This window comes from Orcinus orca, chromosome X (genome assembly GCF_937001465.1).
Source record: "Orcinus orca chromosome X, mOrcOrc1.1, whole genome shotgun sequence".
Lineage (NCBI taxonomy): Eukaryota > Metazoa > Chordata > Mammalia > Artiodactyla > Delphinidae > Orcinus > Orcinus orca.
In genome coordinates, this window is record NC_064580.1 from 46,754,418 (window position 1) to 46,769,481 (window position 15,064).

At 47.8% G+C, this 15,064-nt stretch overlaps 2 long non-coding RNA genes across 8 annotated transcripts in view; one reads left to right on the forward strand and one right to left on the reverse strand.

The window, feature by feature from the left end:
• Nucleotides 1-509: 509 nt before the first annotated feature.
• On the reverse strand, nucleotides 510-4,360 carry LOC125963016 (uncharacterized). Its single transcript, XR_007474776.1, has 2 exons — nucleotides 4,066-4,360; nucleotides 510-776 (listed from the first exon to the last, which is right to left on the reverse strand). It is a non-coding gene; the product is annotated as an uncharacterized LOC125963016 (long non-coding RNA).
• Nucleotides 4,361-4,714: 354 nt separating this feature from the next.
• The window catches only part of LOC125963005 (uncharacterized), a 406,444-nt gene continuing 396,094 nt past the window's right edge, over nucleotides 4,715-15,064 (forward strand). For 3 of the 7 annotated variants that reach the window (XR_007474761.1, XR_007474758.1, XR_007474757.1), the window contains exons 1-2: nucleotides 4,715-5,951; nucleotides 10,054-10,599. This is a non-coding gene — a long non-coding RNA (uncharacterized LOC125963005). Of the gene's footprint in view, nucleotides 5,952-10,053; nucleotides 10,600-10,673; nucleotides 10,991-15,064 lie in introns of all 7 variants that reach the window. The other 4 variants (XR_007474760.1, XR_007474762.1, XR_007474763.1 and 1 more) reach the window with 4 other exon arrangements.

Genomic DNA, 15,064 nt, shown 5'->3' on the forward strand with positions numbered 1-15,064 from the left:
GGGTTCAGCCTTGGACATGATCCTGCAGGTGACTAAGAGGTCTCTGGAGGACAAGACCCACAGGATGGATTCTCCAGCCCACAGGACATGCACAGAGAGGAGTGGTCACTGAGACTGAGAGTACTCCGAATATCTGGTCTTTCCAATTCATGCGGTGGGGACCACATTTCTTTCCGGGATTATGCAGATGCGGTCTTGATTGGCTTTGACTGTGTTTCTGATGTCAGTGGCTACTGCTGTCACTGACATTGATGTGGAATAAGGCACAGACAGGGGTAATGGGCAGGAGCTCTGTGACCAGACAGACCTGGGTATGAGTATGGTGTTTCCCCCTCTGGTGAGCTTGAGTAAGTTAGTGAGCTGATGTACAGTACATCAGTTTATTCATCTGTAAAATAGTGATTAATAATAATAACCACCTCCCAAGGATGTTAGAAGGAGTTAACTGATGGTTAAAATAGAGCATCTCTGGAAACAATAATAATGACAAAAACATTAATAATACTGGCTAATATTTATCTCACATTTATTCTGTGCCAGGCCCTGCGAAAACTCTTATTGGGATCATCTCACTTACACCTCGTGAAAGCTTGTGAGGATTGATACTATTACACAGTGGAGAAGATGGAGGAACAGAGAGAGAAAGGGAATGAACCAGTCACACAGCTGATATGAAGAGGACAAGCTGAGATCGACACTCAGGAAAATGCCAGAACCAGTGCCAGTGTTCGGGCTGGGCCGTGGAGAGATCTATTCCAGATGGGGCTCTGCTGGGGCTGAAAAGTAGCAGAAGGAATCAGAGTGGGCTGCTGTGGGCAGTGAGTACTGGGAAGATACACCGAGTGGACGAAGGGGTTGAAGGGCAGTGATGATGCCTACCGACGCGGGGGATTGGAGTGTCGACTGAGGACCCTAGGAACGGAGGAGAAAGAGGACGGTATGGGAATCAGAGGGAACATCACTGGCTGAGAACAAGGACCCTTCTGGATGTTAATGTTAACTCCTGAATTTGTTCGTTCATTCATTCACTCATTCATTACTTCACAAACCATTTCCTGAGCTCCTGCTGTCTTCTAAAAGGGCTCCAAAAAGGAGCGCTCAGACTCAATCCTGCTCCCAGACATATTGTTCTACATGACTTACACAGAGATAGACTGAACCACAATTTTTGTGAATTTAATTTCTATCATTAAAAAAAAGAAGAAGAATATGACAAGAACCCAGACTTCCGGCTTCTCTGGGAAAATCACAACCCCTGCCCATGCAGGGGTCTCATTCCTGCACAAAGATAGTAGGCGATAGCAGCATTGTGGATGCCCCCTCAGACAGGGTAAGGGTCTGGGGTCTGCGCCAGCCCCATCTTCTCTATCGTACCCACACGCTGGCCTCCGCCTGGGTTCCCGCTCCCTGCACTGATGCCTGGAAATCCTCTCCAGAAGTAGGCTGGGGGAAAGTGTAGTGCTCACCTCATCTTCCCCCTTTTCTCAGGTATCAGCATCCTGCATGCCTGTTGTAGTGCATCTGAAGACCGTCACTTCCAAAGTTTTAGTTACTTAAAGTGGGAGGATAAATCCAAACCTGCTCATTCATCGTGGGCAGAACCAATTCCTAAGTCAGTCTTAATTAGTCCTTGAATGCTGTGTTCAGAGGATCGGTTCTCTTACTCGTCTGACATGTGTGTGTGTCCTGTGATGAAGAGGTTGAGGGATGCTCCCAAGGAGTTTACATCAGTGTAAAGATGTAACAACTGTTGATATCCTGACAATTACCACTATTTATGATGCTGAGGAGGTTGTTGTGAGGGTCTGGGGTCTGCACCAGCCCCATCTTCTCTATCGTACCCACACCGGAAGCCGATTGGCAGGGAACATTTACCATACCCATGTGCTGCCCTTCCCTACCCTCACATGAGCTGCGCTCCCTAATGCACAATAACTGCCTGGCCCTGGGGCATGTAAATTTGAGAACCCTGTTGCTGGAGACCCTCCAGATGCCCTCACACAAAAATGCTCTGTGGTACAGGTATTGTTTTCACCACATGACTTTGCTTTAGACAGAGTTATTCAAATAATACGTGAATAAGTGGCTGCTGTGAAAGATTCCATTAGTACATCAGTACATGGACTACACAGGTCATCACATTCCTCCACATTCTCTGCTTCCTGGGCCTACCAGTGGGGCTAGTTATAGGTGCTTCCTTGCTCCTTTCAAAAAATATTTCTCTGTATTTAAACCACACACACACACACACACACACACACACACACACACAGCAGGCCCCACTATGAGCATCTCCCATTTGCTTCCCCTCCCACCTAATATTAACAGCATGTCCTGAAGAAGATCCCTCTGATCAGTACACACTGGTCCCCTCATGCTGTTCCATGGCCAGTGTGTGCTCCATGGTATAACATGAACCACTCACCGTTTGTTTACAACCCAACCATCATCGACTCTTAATGGACATAAAGAGGTTTTACACAATTGTTTGCTACTATCTTCCTTCTACACACAACTCTGTGAATGTGTGTGTTGATTATACATTTTTAAAGTGGAGCTGCTGGGTCAAAACTCAGTCATTCACCAATCATCCACTGAGCACCTACTATGTGCTGGGCACTGGGGAGACTGGCCGTACTAGACAAAAAAAAAGAGTCTCTGCCCTCACCGACCTAGCATTGTAAGGATTTTTCACTTTGATACATGCTGCCACGATGCTGTCCATCAGTGGTGCAGGAGAAGTAAAGCTTGTTTACTGGCTCCTCACATCACTCTTGGGGCAGACGCTCTGCTGCAGTGAACAGGATGCTTAGACCTTTGCTCCCTTCAAGATCTTCAGGGTCTGGCGATGAAGACTGTTCGTTTGGATGTGTTGGGGGGTAAGGAAGGAGGGAGGGAAGGGAAGGAACAGTTCACAAATAACGTGGTGGAGGGAGGTAGGAATCCTAGAGTCCACCACTTAGTTGTGTAGGAGGGACGCTGAGCCTGGTTAGAAATGCAAATTCTCGGGCCCCACCAAGGACCCACTGAATCAGAAACTCGGGGATGGGGGGTAGCAATCAGTGTTTTAACAAGCCCTCCAGGTGACTGCGATGCATGCTACAGTTTCACATTCACATTAGACCCACCAGAATAACCACAGGACTGAAGTGAGAAACAGCACCCCCTCCCCCACCGCCCCGGGGTATCACCTCCTGGGGGTGTCCGGTTCACCCCTTCATTTCTACCTGGTCACATTCAGGCGGGGATGGCAACGGGGCGAGAGATTGGCTCCGGGATTGCGGGGCCAGAAAGCGTTCTGGGCGCTGATTGGTCGCCGCGAGATGGCCGGAATAAGCTCTTCCGGTGCGCAAAGCGGAGCCGGAAGTCCCGCTATTCCCTCCCCCTCCCCGCGCAAGGCGGTAGCCGAGTTGGAGTTCAGGGCGAGAGCGTGTTCGTGTGCGCGCTGGCGTTTTCAGAACGTACATTTCTCTGAGTTGGCCCACTCCAGAACTGGCTGTCCCGACGGGCATAGCTAGAAAGGGCGAGGATTCCGCTAGGGTACATGTACGGGGTAACAGAACGGTGACAGAGCCCATGGTCTTATCTCATGTAGTCAGTGTCCTTGGGACCCCTGAGAGATGTCCCCTTTCCTAACGGAACCGAAGGCACGGTAGTCCTTTCCACCGATTACAGTCAAGGACAAAGGCCTGCCCCTCACCAGGCCTTCTGATCCCAGTCTGGAGCTTTACCCCTCCTGCCCGTTGGGAGACTGTGGCTGGCTTGCCCCACTAGGCCCATCCTGTATTACCCAGGGAGGCACAAGCAATCACAAGGCCCAGCACAGAGAAAACTTCTTGTAATGCTCCCTGTTACAGTGGTGTCACTGCATGGAGGTAACTTTCCAAGTAGGAAGACTTTTTCCCAAATCCAAGACTCCAGAGAATTGCGAGGGTTTCATCCTAACTTTGTCCTCCCTCCCTTTGGGCACCGGCCAGCAATGGTCCGCGGGCATCTACATCCGCTGTTCCCCGATCCCACCACCAAGGGGCGCGCGAAATGAAACGGTTCTGTCGTGGAACGTACCACTGAGGGGTAGAGGGAAGTCCTTCGAGTCGGGAAGGAACCATTCGGGAGGGGGCGTCCGTTCTGGAATAATCCATTGAGCTCTGTGACAACACTGAGGGTCCCCTTACACCGCGTCGGGCATCGACCACGGGTCCCAGCGGAGGCACTCAGGGCGCCGCTGGGTCCATCCCCATTGTAACCGCTCCATCTTCCCGGCACATTCGAGGCCGAGGGGACACCGGGTTCTCAGCCTGCAGCCTTCTTTTCTATCTACTCCAGGGTCACCCCTTCGTTTCTGCATGGTCACATCCAGGTGGGGAGAGCAACGGAGCAAGAGATTGGCTCCGGGATGCGTGTATGTGTGTGTGGGGCGGGGGGGTCGAAATCGAGAAAGCGTTCTGGGCGGCGATTGGTCGCCGCGAGATAGCTGGAATAAACTCTTCCGGGGTGTCAAGCGGCGCCGGAAATCCCGCTATTCCTGCCCCTCCCTCCTCGCCTGCCCAGTTCCCATTGGCTGTCTCTCTGGGACAGGCACAGTGGTCGCCGAGTTGACGCTCAGGGTGAAAGGTGTGCGTGTGCGTGTGCGTGTGCGTGTGCGCACGCGGGCATTTTCAGAGTGTACATTTTTCTCCGAGTTTGACTACTCCAAGACTGACTATCCGTAAGGGGCTGATTAGCTGCCCGGGTCGGTGGCGAGGTTCGGCGCAGTCGCTGGCTGTGCAGGGTGACGGTGGTGGTGTCTTTCCGCGAGCTCTTACAGTCTTGTTTAGCCTTCACTCAGTCTGGAGCGTGTGGCACCGCAGGGTCAGTCGCGCAGATTCATATAATTAAGGCCAAGGAGGGGTCACCAAACTTTTTTGGTGTCTCTCCCTGGGAAGTAACGTGTGTCGTGCAGTTTGGAGATGTGTACCGCTACGTCTGACATCCCAGATGCTGTTTGAGTACATTTGGCGTCTGTGAGCATTTTGGGGAGTTTTTGGTGAATGGGATATTTTATCTGGGTGGGTTTTGTGAGCCATGGTACAAAGTCTGTAGGGATTTGTGTCCTTGTAGACCTGGGTGTGCATTTTCTGAGCTTTTGGGCATTAGAGTCACTGGGTGTTAGACCCTTATGTAGACGTCTGTACCCCAACGTGTGAGGCCTTTGAACTGTTGTGATTCTGGGTCCCAAGGTGTGATGTCTCTGAGCTGCTTTAAGAAGGGGTTTGTCTAAAGGTGTAAAGTATCTGAGCTGTTTGGGGTCTGTGTGTCAGTAGTAAAATCTCTTACCATTTTGGCTGTGAGGTCTCTGTCCCGGAACTGAGGGAGTTGGAAACCCGGCAGGTATGATTCCGAAGCCTGGAACCCGACGTGCTGATGGTGCGTTGTTGAGGGTGTCACTTGTCTCCTGGAGTCTCAGTACGTATCATAATCAGTCAAATGGGGCCAGTGCCCACCTTGGAGGGTACCTGTGCATGTTAACAGTGTGTGTAAAGGGCCCGGCTCCCAGCTATGGTTCAGCAAATGTTTTCTGAGCGCCTGCCATGTACGTGAGTACTATTCGAGGAGTTTGTGACAGGACAAAACTGACAAAGTCTCATTTCATAGAGTTGGTCAATAAGTAAATCAAGGGTGGCAGGTGCTATGTATGAAGAAAGATAGGGCTGGACCAGGGGAAAGGGTATGTGGAGATGATGTTATTATTTTATTCAAGGTAATCAGGGAAAGTCTCCCTGAAGGATGACGAATGAGCAGAGACCTGGAGGAAGTGAGGGAGCACGCCGTGGGATTACCTGAAGGAAGAGCATTCCAGGCAGAAGGAACAGCAGGTGCCACAGTCCTGGCGGGGCAGTCTACTTGGCGTGCTCCTGGATATCAAGGAGTCCTGTGATGCACTGGGTCCAGCACGTAGCACTCATTGAAAGGTGTCTGGTGCTGCTCTCTGTGTTTGTCCCACAATCTGTGGTCATCCCCATTTCACAGATGAAGGACCCGAGGCTCCAAGATGTGCCCTGCACCTTCTCTCCTGCTTACACCTGAAATTACTGAAGAGGGGTGAAACTTTCTAGCCCATCATGAGAGACAGAGGGCCTGAGTGTAAGAGCTGCAGGGAGGACACCGTCCACACTGAATGTCAGCCAACCAGCGGAGATCAGTTATAAAATGGGAATCATGCCCCTCATAACATTGCTACTCTTGATGGAGGGCAGGACTTAAGAATGAGAAAGGAACTGGGGCAAAGGAGAGAGGCAGGAAGGGGAAGCTGGAGGACAGTGAGGAAAAAACCCACTGGCTTCATCATATTGCTTGGATTTGGCCCAGTTCACCTTGATTAACTGATATATTCACTTTTCCCCTGTCCCTACCCTTTCTTTCCCTTCCCTTCTCTTCTCTTTTGTGCCTGAGCAGTTCAGTCCTAAAGCCATTAGGTGTTGACGGGCAAGGCAAGTATATGCGTGTAGGGGCATCCCAATTTGGGAGGTCAGAGCCCAAGGTGGTAAGGAGGATATCCCTGGGGGTTCTGTGGGGAGGTGGTTAACTGGCTCAGGGATTCAGGCTTGAGTGAGGTGTGGAAGTCAAGGGCAGGGGATGGTTCAGCATAGCACGTGGGGAGGACCTCTTTGTGGAGGAGGGATGGCTTATATGCATTGGGATTTGTCAACTCAGTGAATATATAAGGATGGTGGGAGCCACGTCTGTCACTTTTGGAAGAGGGAATTTCCAATATGGAAAGGAGGTAAACTGGAACAACTTCTGAGGAGTTCTACTGGAATTAAAGGTCTCCGTGAGAACTCCTGGTTTTCAATAGATATGTGTGCATATGTGGATAGATTGATATAGAAATATATATATGTGTGTGTGTGTGTGTGTGTGATTGTGTTCACACATATATTCCAAACTTCCTGAAAACAGCAACATCCCAATGACAATAAGTACACCTACCGCTAGATCCTAGCTTCTGAATACCATTCTCCGCTAAATGCTGGGTTCCCAGGCTGAGGAGAGAAAGGATTAATGAGCCTGGCTCAACTTGTCATGTCAGTAATAAGGGAAAGTTAAGGAATGATGGGGAGATGTCAGGGGGACACAGAATATAGCTGGAGGGCTCTCCCACCGGAAAAGCTGGGGACTCTTTTATCTTTTCCAGCTTCTCTGAGGTATTATTGACATATAGCATGTAAGTTTAAGGTGCACAGTGTGATGATTTGATACACGTAGGTAGGGCAAAACGATTACCACAATAAGGTTAGTTAGCACTCTATCCCCTCACAGAATTACCTTTTTAAAAATTGTGGTGATAACATTTCAGATCTACCCTCTTAGCTTTCAATATACGATACAGTTTTGTTCCTTATACTCAGCATGCTGTACATTAGATCCCCATAACTTATTCATCTTGTAGCTGGAAGTTTGTACCGTTTGACCAATATTTCCCCCAGCCCCTGGCAACCGCCATTCTAAACTCTATTTCTGTGAGTTTGACTTTTTTAGAGTCTACATATAAGTAGAACATACAATATGTCTTTCTTTCACTTACTTCACTTAGCATAAAGCCTTCCAGGTCCATTCGTGTTGTTGCAAAAGGCAGGATTTTCTTCGTTTTTGTGGCTGAATAATATTCCGTTGTATATGTCACCACATTTTCTATATCCATTCATCCCCTCCATGGCCACTTAGTTGCTTACATATCTTGGTTGAAGCTGCATTGTAAATTGTGACGTTGGTGTTAGTCCTCCAACTTTGTTTTTCAAAATTATTTGGCTATTCTAGTTCCTTTGCCTTACCCCAGAAATTTTATCATCAGTTAGTCTATATGTACAAAAAAATCCTTGCCTGGATTTGTGATTGGAATTGTATGAAATTGATGGATCTATTTGGGGACTATTGACATCCTAATTATATTGAATTTCTCAACAGATGAACGCAGTATGTGTCTCCATTTTGTTAGGTCTTCTTATATTTCTTTTCCTCAGCATTTTGTAGTTTTGAGCATACAGATCCTGCTTATGTTTCGCTAGGTTTTGGGGGGAAGCTATTATAAATGGTATGCACAAGTCTTTTTTTTTAAAATTTCCTAATTGTTCATTGCTAGTACAGGCAAATATGCCTGATTTTTTGGTGTTGAGCTTGTATCCTGCGACCTTGTTAAACTCACTTCTTAGTTATAGGAGTTTTTGTTAATAGATTTCATGGGATTTTCTAGGTAGATAATCATGTCATTGGTGGATGGGAGCAGTTTGATTTCCTCCTTCCCAATCTCTAAACCATTTGTTTCTTTTTCTTTTCTTACTGGAGTGGCTAGGACTTCCAGTACAATGTTGACTTATAGCTATCCTCCTGGCCTGGTTCCTGATCTTAGGGAGAAAGCATTTAGTCTCTCTCCATCAAGTAGGATGGAGGGGCGGGTATTTTTGTAGATGCTCTGTGTCAGGTTAAGAAAGCTCCCTTCTACTCCTGGTTAGCTGAATGTTTTCATCATGAACGACTGTTGAATTTTGTCAGATACTTTTTCTGCATCAACAGATAACGATCATGTGGTTCTTTATCTTTGGTATGCTACTATGCTGGCTTGATTGATGTTTTAATGCTGCACCAGCTTTGCATTTCGGGGATAAACCTCACTTGGTCATGGTGTATTATTCTTTTTATATATTGAATTTGATTTGCTACTACTGTCTTTGTTTGACTTTGGTATCAGGGTAATGCTAATCTGAAAAAAGAACTCAACAAGTGTTCCCTCTCTTCTGTTTCCTTGAAGAGATTGCGTAGAATTGCTGTCATTGCTTCTTAAATGTTTGGCAGGATTTTCCAGGGGTACCATCTGGCCCTGGAGATTCCTTTTCTGTAAGTTTTTCAACTACAGACTCAATTTTAAAAATAGATGATCTGTTTCTTTTTGGCTGAGCTTTGATAGTTTGTTCCATTTCGCCTAAATTGCCAAAAGTAATTATGTAGAATTATTCATAGAATCCTTTTAATTTCTGTGGGATCTGTAACCTATTTCATTCCTGATGTTGGTAAGTTGTGTCTTTAGTTATCTTGCCTTTTTTTTTTTTTTTTGTCTGTCTGGGTAGAAGTTTATGAATTTGTATTGACCTATTGAAAGAACCAGCTTTGGGTTTCGTTGATTAACTCTATTCTTTTTCTGATAACTGTTCCAATCTCTATTTCCCTTATTTGCTTGCTTTGAATTTATTTGGATTTTCTTTTTCTAGTGTCTTAAGGTGGAAGCTATCATTATTGATTTGGGTTCTTTATTCTTTCTAATAAGATAAGCATTTGATGCTGTACATTTACGGCTAAGCACTGCTGTACCTGCATCCTGCAGATTTTGGTAGGTTGTTTTTTCATTTTCATGTTGCTTAAATTAATTTGTAACTTTCCTTGATCCTTGCTCTTTGGTCCATGGATTATTTAGAAGTATGTGATTTAATTTCCTTGTGTTTGGAGATTTTCCTCCTAACTTTGGCTTACTTATCGGTGGTTTTTCTCTTTTGGTCAGACGACATTCTTTGTATGATTGCAGTTATCTTGCAATTGGTCATATTTGTTTTATGACCCAGGATATAGTCTACCTTGGTGAAACTTCCATATGCACTTGAAAAGAATGTGGTATATTCGGCTATTGTTATGTGGAGGGTTCTATACCTGTGAGAACATTCGGTTCACCCATGCATTCTAATTTGCTTTCTCTCCGTTCTGTGTATTACTGAGGTTGTTGAAGTCTCCAGCTGTTCTTGTAGATTTGTTTGTTTCAGTTCTTCCAGTCCTGACTTGGTCATGTATTTTGAAGCTTTGCTGTTGAGTACTGTGCAGAATAGAGTTAACATAGCAGGCCTGAGACTATAATCCTTAGAAGGGCTGGCTTGTTGGCCCTCACGTCGCGTCTGAGAACTTGGATTTCAAGAGGTTTCCCACCGTTGCCTCCTTCAGAAGTGTAGTTTACTCCTCCATCTGTCCAAACAGTATGTTTTATGCTAAACACCTGCTTTCCTCCTGGGAACCTGAAATCTTGTTATGTGCTAGGCCCCGGGTTTCTCAGGAGCTTCCCTGGTGGACAGCATTTCACACGCGTTGTTATGATCCGTTGCCGGAGGGACAAATTGCGTGATTATCTACTAGGAAAGGACTCTTGGAAGCTTGCGCTGGTTTCCTCCGGATGTTGCCCAGTGCACCTCTCCCCCTGGATGATTTGGCTTTGTATCCTTTTGCTGCAGTAAATCTTAGCCATGAGGATGACTATGTGCTAGGTCCTTGGGGTCCTCCTAGGAATTCATCAAAAGCAAGGGTGGTCTTGGGGCATCTGAAACAGTGGTGGCAGCTGTGGATTCACTAGCGAGACTGTGACTCGCTGAAATACGGTGAAAGCCTTGTTTGAGTAAAGGGAGGATGAAGCAGTAGGGATGACGATCTTTTTGTGCTCATTGACTGTGGATGTACCCGTGCTATGAAACAGCAGCTGAGCCACTGACTGTTGTGATAGGTGTTACTTACAGAATTTGAAAACAAAAGATCCAGATCCAGGAGAGTTAGTGCACTGCATCCTCGGCTGCTTCTGCTGTGCTGCCTGATGTGAGTGGGGTGGCGGGGGGTGGGGGTGGGGAGTGCAGCCAGCTCCTGACTTTGGTGTTTGTTATTTCCTCCAGGCCTGGGGGGAAAGGATGCAAACCTTACAAAAGGTGAACTCTGGGTCGGCCAAAAAATGTTAAAAGTTTGACTTGCTCTCTCCTACAAGCGGAAGAAAGCAAGTAAAATCAGGTTCTGGGCTGGAGAAAGCTTCAGATAAACTAGAGGCAAGAAGGGGAAAAAGGTCTGCAGGCTTTTCTTCAACGTGGCGGCGGCGGCTGCGGCGGCGGCGGCGGCGGCGGCTGCGGCTGCTGCTGCTGCTGCTGCTGCAGCAGCAGCAGCAGCAGCCCCTCCCAGCACTCGCGCCCGAGCTCCCCGGCCGCTGTGCGGTACCCTGGTGAGTGTCAGTTTACTGCTAGGCGTTTGAGTAAAGCGTCCCTGGGAGAGGGAAAAGGGGGAATTTTAAAAATGGCTTTGTACGTTGTGGCTGTTGCATCTGGATCTTTGAGACAACTGAGACGAGACGTTAGGCATATGACTCTTCAGTGCAAGAGAATGAGCTTTTCCAGCCTCCTCACGGGATCAGTGAGACAGACAAAAGGACAGGAGGCTGTGTCAACCCATTTTGAAAATTTTTAAAAATTCACGATTTTGTCCTGGCCAGTTGCTAAACGTAATGTCTTTACAGTTAGATTATAAAACACGTTTTGCTATGAAAGTACTCTTGCCTACAGCCCTTCCATACAAAAGATTAGGGGGACATTAGGGGATAATTAAAGAAATGTAAGTTTTGTTGTTTGTTTTTGTGTTTTTTTGCGGTACGCGGGCCTCTCCCGTTGCGGAGCACAGGCTCCGGACGCGCAGGCTCAGCGGCCATGGCCCATGGGCCCAGCCGCTCCGCGGCATGTGGGATCCTCCCGGAGCGGGGCACGAACCCGCGTCCCCTGCATCGGCAGGCGGACTCCCAACCACTGCGCCACCAGGGAAGCCCCGAAATGTAAAGTTTTGATTTCAGGATTGTACACAGTGATTGTATAACAATGGAGAACACACCACCCCTGGCACCTGGTGGGGGAAGTGTAGAGAGGGAGCGAGGGCATTAATGATCTTGTCTGTTCCTGGGAATTTTCTATGTTTCCTAAAGGAATACTCCCCATGCAGCCTTCCAAGCTGCTGTGAGCACTTTTTTTTTTTCTTTTTGAATTTTACTTTATTTATTTTTTTATACAGCAGGTTCTTATTAGTTATCTATTTTATACATATTAGTGTATATATGTCAATCCCAATCCAGTGAGCACTTTGAATGCAAACTGTCTGCTGAGGCTCCAGTCACACCTGAGGGAGCTCTGACTGTGGGACCGCAGGAGTGGCCCCAGCCCCTGGACGGTGCATGCAGAGCACCTCCAGGTGTCAGCCACCCTCGGAAAGAGGATGCGCTGGGGTCCCGGACAGACAGAACTGCTTGGAACGGGCTGCCTCCAGGCAGTGCCTCTGAAACTAAGGCCTCAGATGGATTATTCAAACTGGACAGGGAGTCCTAGGGGGGCAGGTCCCTGGGTGGGAGGCCACACTGGGGCCCCAGGGAGCTGTCCTGCCTGCCTGATGTATGTCCTGCTCGGGGCAACCTAGCAGTTGTGAACCCTTTGTTTCTAGGGATACATGTATGCCTCGGAATTACCCTTCTTGTGTGTGAGCCCTGAATATCCCGACGCAGCCTCAGCCTGGACGAGTAGTGACCAGAGTATGCTGTGCCTGAATTGGTGCCTCAGGTGCCTCAGCTACAAAAGGTTCATACAAAAAACTAAGCCGTAAGGTTCCTGGCTTTCTAAGTTAGACCTTCATGGTTAATGACACCTGTATTTAAATGGCTGAGTCCTGGAACCCTAAGGGATGTAACTGACATCAGTACTGCAGTGTAGGCTGGTGTCACTGCGCTGCCTGGGTCCTAAGACCTGTGGCATTCCCCTCCCTCCCTCTGCAGACTGACATCCTTCTCACTCGTCATTAAGACACTGGGTCCAGTCCTTCACCCGTTACGTCAGCTCCACAAGTGTGGACTGACTTTCTACCGTGTCTCAGGTCCTCTGCCCTGAGGACACCAGGATGAACGGGATGTGTTTCCAGCCTTCTGAGAAGGAGTTAAAAGTCTGGTGAGGGAGACAGACGTGGAAGCAAAACCTCGGTGCCTCAAAGACAATGGGCTTATCTGGCTTTGTTCAGCAACCCATGGCAGATCACACTATGAGCATTTCCCACGTAATTTTTCCCATCCATTAACAGCATATCCTGAAGATCCATCTAGTCAGTACAGCTGGATTCCCCTCATTCCTGTAGGCGTGTACAACCTCAGCTACCAAGTGACACTGGTGTGTTGCATCAAGCTCAAGGCCAGTAAGAGAATTGCCTTCAGTATGTGTTCTCTAAAACACTCAAGGATTCTTTGTAAGTTTCCAGAGAAAGCAACATTCAGGCTTCCCTTAATTCACGGGTAAATTACAATCATGGAAAATCCACTTTATTTAACTCTCTGCTTAAAAGTGTTTGCCTCCCTGTAACCCTCAGCCCACAGATGCCGGTAGCTCCTCCCAATCATTTCAGCACCCAGACCTACCCTCTGAAACTTCCTGTCAGCTTCCACCTACTTACCAGGTGCACCATTGTGGTAGTAAACCACATAACATACTGGTTATCAACCACGAGAATAGGATTTTGTGAAGGTATCCCCAGACCTCTTATTCTCATCAAAAGGATAGGAATGATATGGTCCACGTCAGGGTTTGGTCTGGGGAAATAGCATGGCAGCATGGAGTAGGACACAGGACTCCCCAGGAAGGATTCCAGGCACCTTCCTCGTCTGTCTTGCTTTCTGTGACAAGATAATGGTTCAGGGACAGACGGGGTGTGAGGTAAGGCTTCGTTTCCAAGGTCAATCACGGCCGTGGGCATCAGTGTTTAGGATGGTTCTGTGGTCGTCGTGGCTCTTGGCTCCCGGGTCTGGGGTCCTTCTCAGAGAGAACGAGCCCTCTCCAGGCTGCGTTACCAGAGTCACGGGCCAGGCGAGGGCTTTAAGCTACTAGGGAAGGCTGTCTGCTTCGGCACGGCAGATCAGATCAGAGGAGGACAGCTGAGAGGAGAAGAGGGGAGAAGATCTCCTCAGGTCAGGGGCAGGTGTCTGATCAGTGAAGGGAAGACATTTTTCCTAAATTCTGGTTGCTCTGGGCTTGTGTGGCATGGAGGGAGTGAGGGTGCAAGAGAGAAGCAGAGGCTGACTGGAGGTGGGGAGAATAGATCATATAACCTCATATCGTCTGTGTCCCACGGCCCCCGAGAAAAGCCCAGGCCATGTGGCATCTCAAAGGTCATCTCCTCTCACCACCTCCATCCACTGGCCATGAAGAGAATGGATCTGAGATAAACTGAAGCCTCAGAGAGACAGGCCAGTGGGGTGGTGGTGTCTTCTCAGAAGATCCGCTGCCCTGCCCTTGGTTTGACTCTCACGCTGTGTCCTTTACGTTCTCTCTCCTGTGCTCTCAGGTTGGTCTTCCCAACTGTGTGTTTGTCCTGGGAAGAGTCAGTACATTGGAGACAGTCTCGCTACCAAAGGAGTTTATTAAAGTTCCTGAGAGTTTCCCAGGCAGAGTGAAAAATCAAAGATTCTAGGGCACCGTTGTAGCCACACTAAATGAGATTCACTGAGTGCGGATCATGGAATCTGCATTTTTGTGTTTTTTTTATATAATTCCTCAGTTCTGATTGACATGGACAATTTGTCTGGGTACTACCAGAGCAGAGGAACGAACGGTCTTATTTTCCCTACTGGCAGGTTTCTCTCTCCATCGGGAGCATGTGGAGGTGACAGAGGTTTGCTGCCTTCTCTGATGCACAAACCCAAGACCTTCAGGCTAGGAGACTGACATGCTGTCTGCTGTTCTAAGGAGGCTCTCAGATCATTGTTTCCACAAAACATCCTGATTCCAATCCTGTCAAGCCTCCATCTAAAAGATTTCTGAAGAAACCAGATTTCTATTTAGTGTGCAGTTCCATGCTGTAAGGTCAATTTGTGTTATGTGTTAGCTGTTTTTCTACATATTTTGCAGTAGCCATTGGATCTTGCCCTTGACTGAATAAATACAGAACACACTTGAGTTTTCCACAATGCCTCCACAGACCTGTGGCTCCACCCCTTACTGCTGGGTGACACTGAGCGGGCTACTTAGCATCTCTGTGCCTCAATTCCTCCATTAGTAACATGGAAACACTAGTTAGGAGTAAATGTAACTACTTCTTGGGGGCAGTTTAGAGCACTGACCATGTTAAGACATGGGAAGTTGTCAGGACAGTGCTCAGCATGTGACAAGTTCCTGGTGAATTCTAGCTGTTGTCATTACTGCTGTTAATAGTGTTACCGTTCCCACATTTCCCTGGAGAGTGTTCCAGAGAAACAATGTCAAGACCACCTTTGACTCACCAC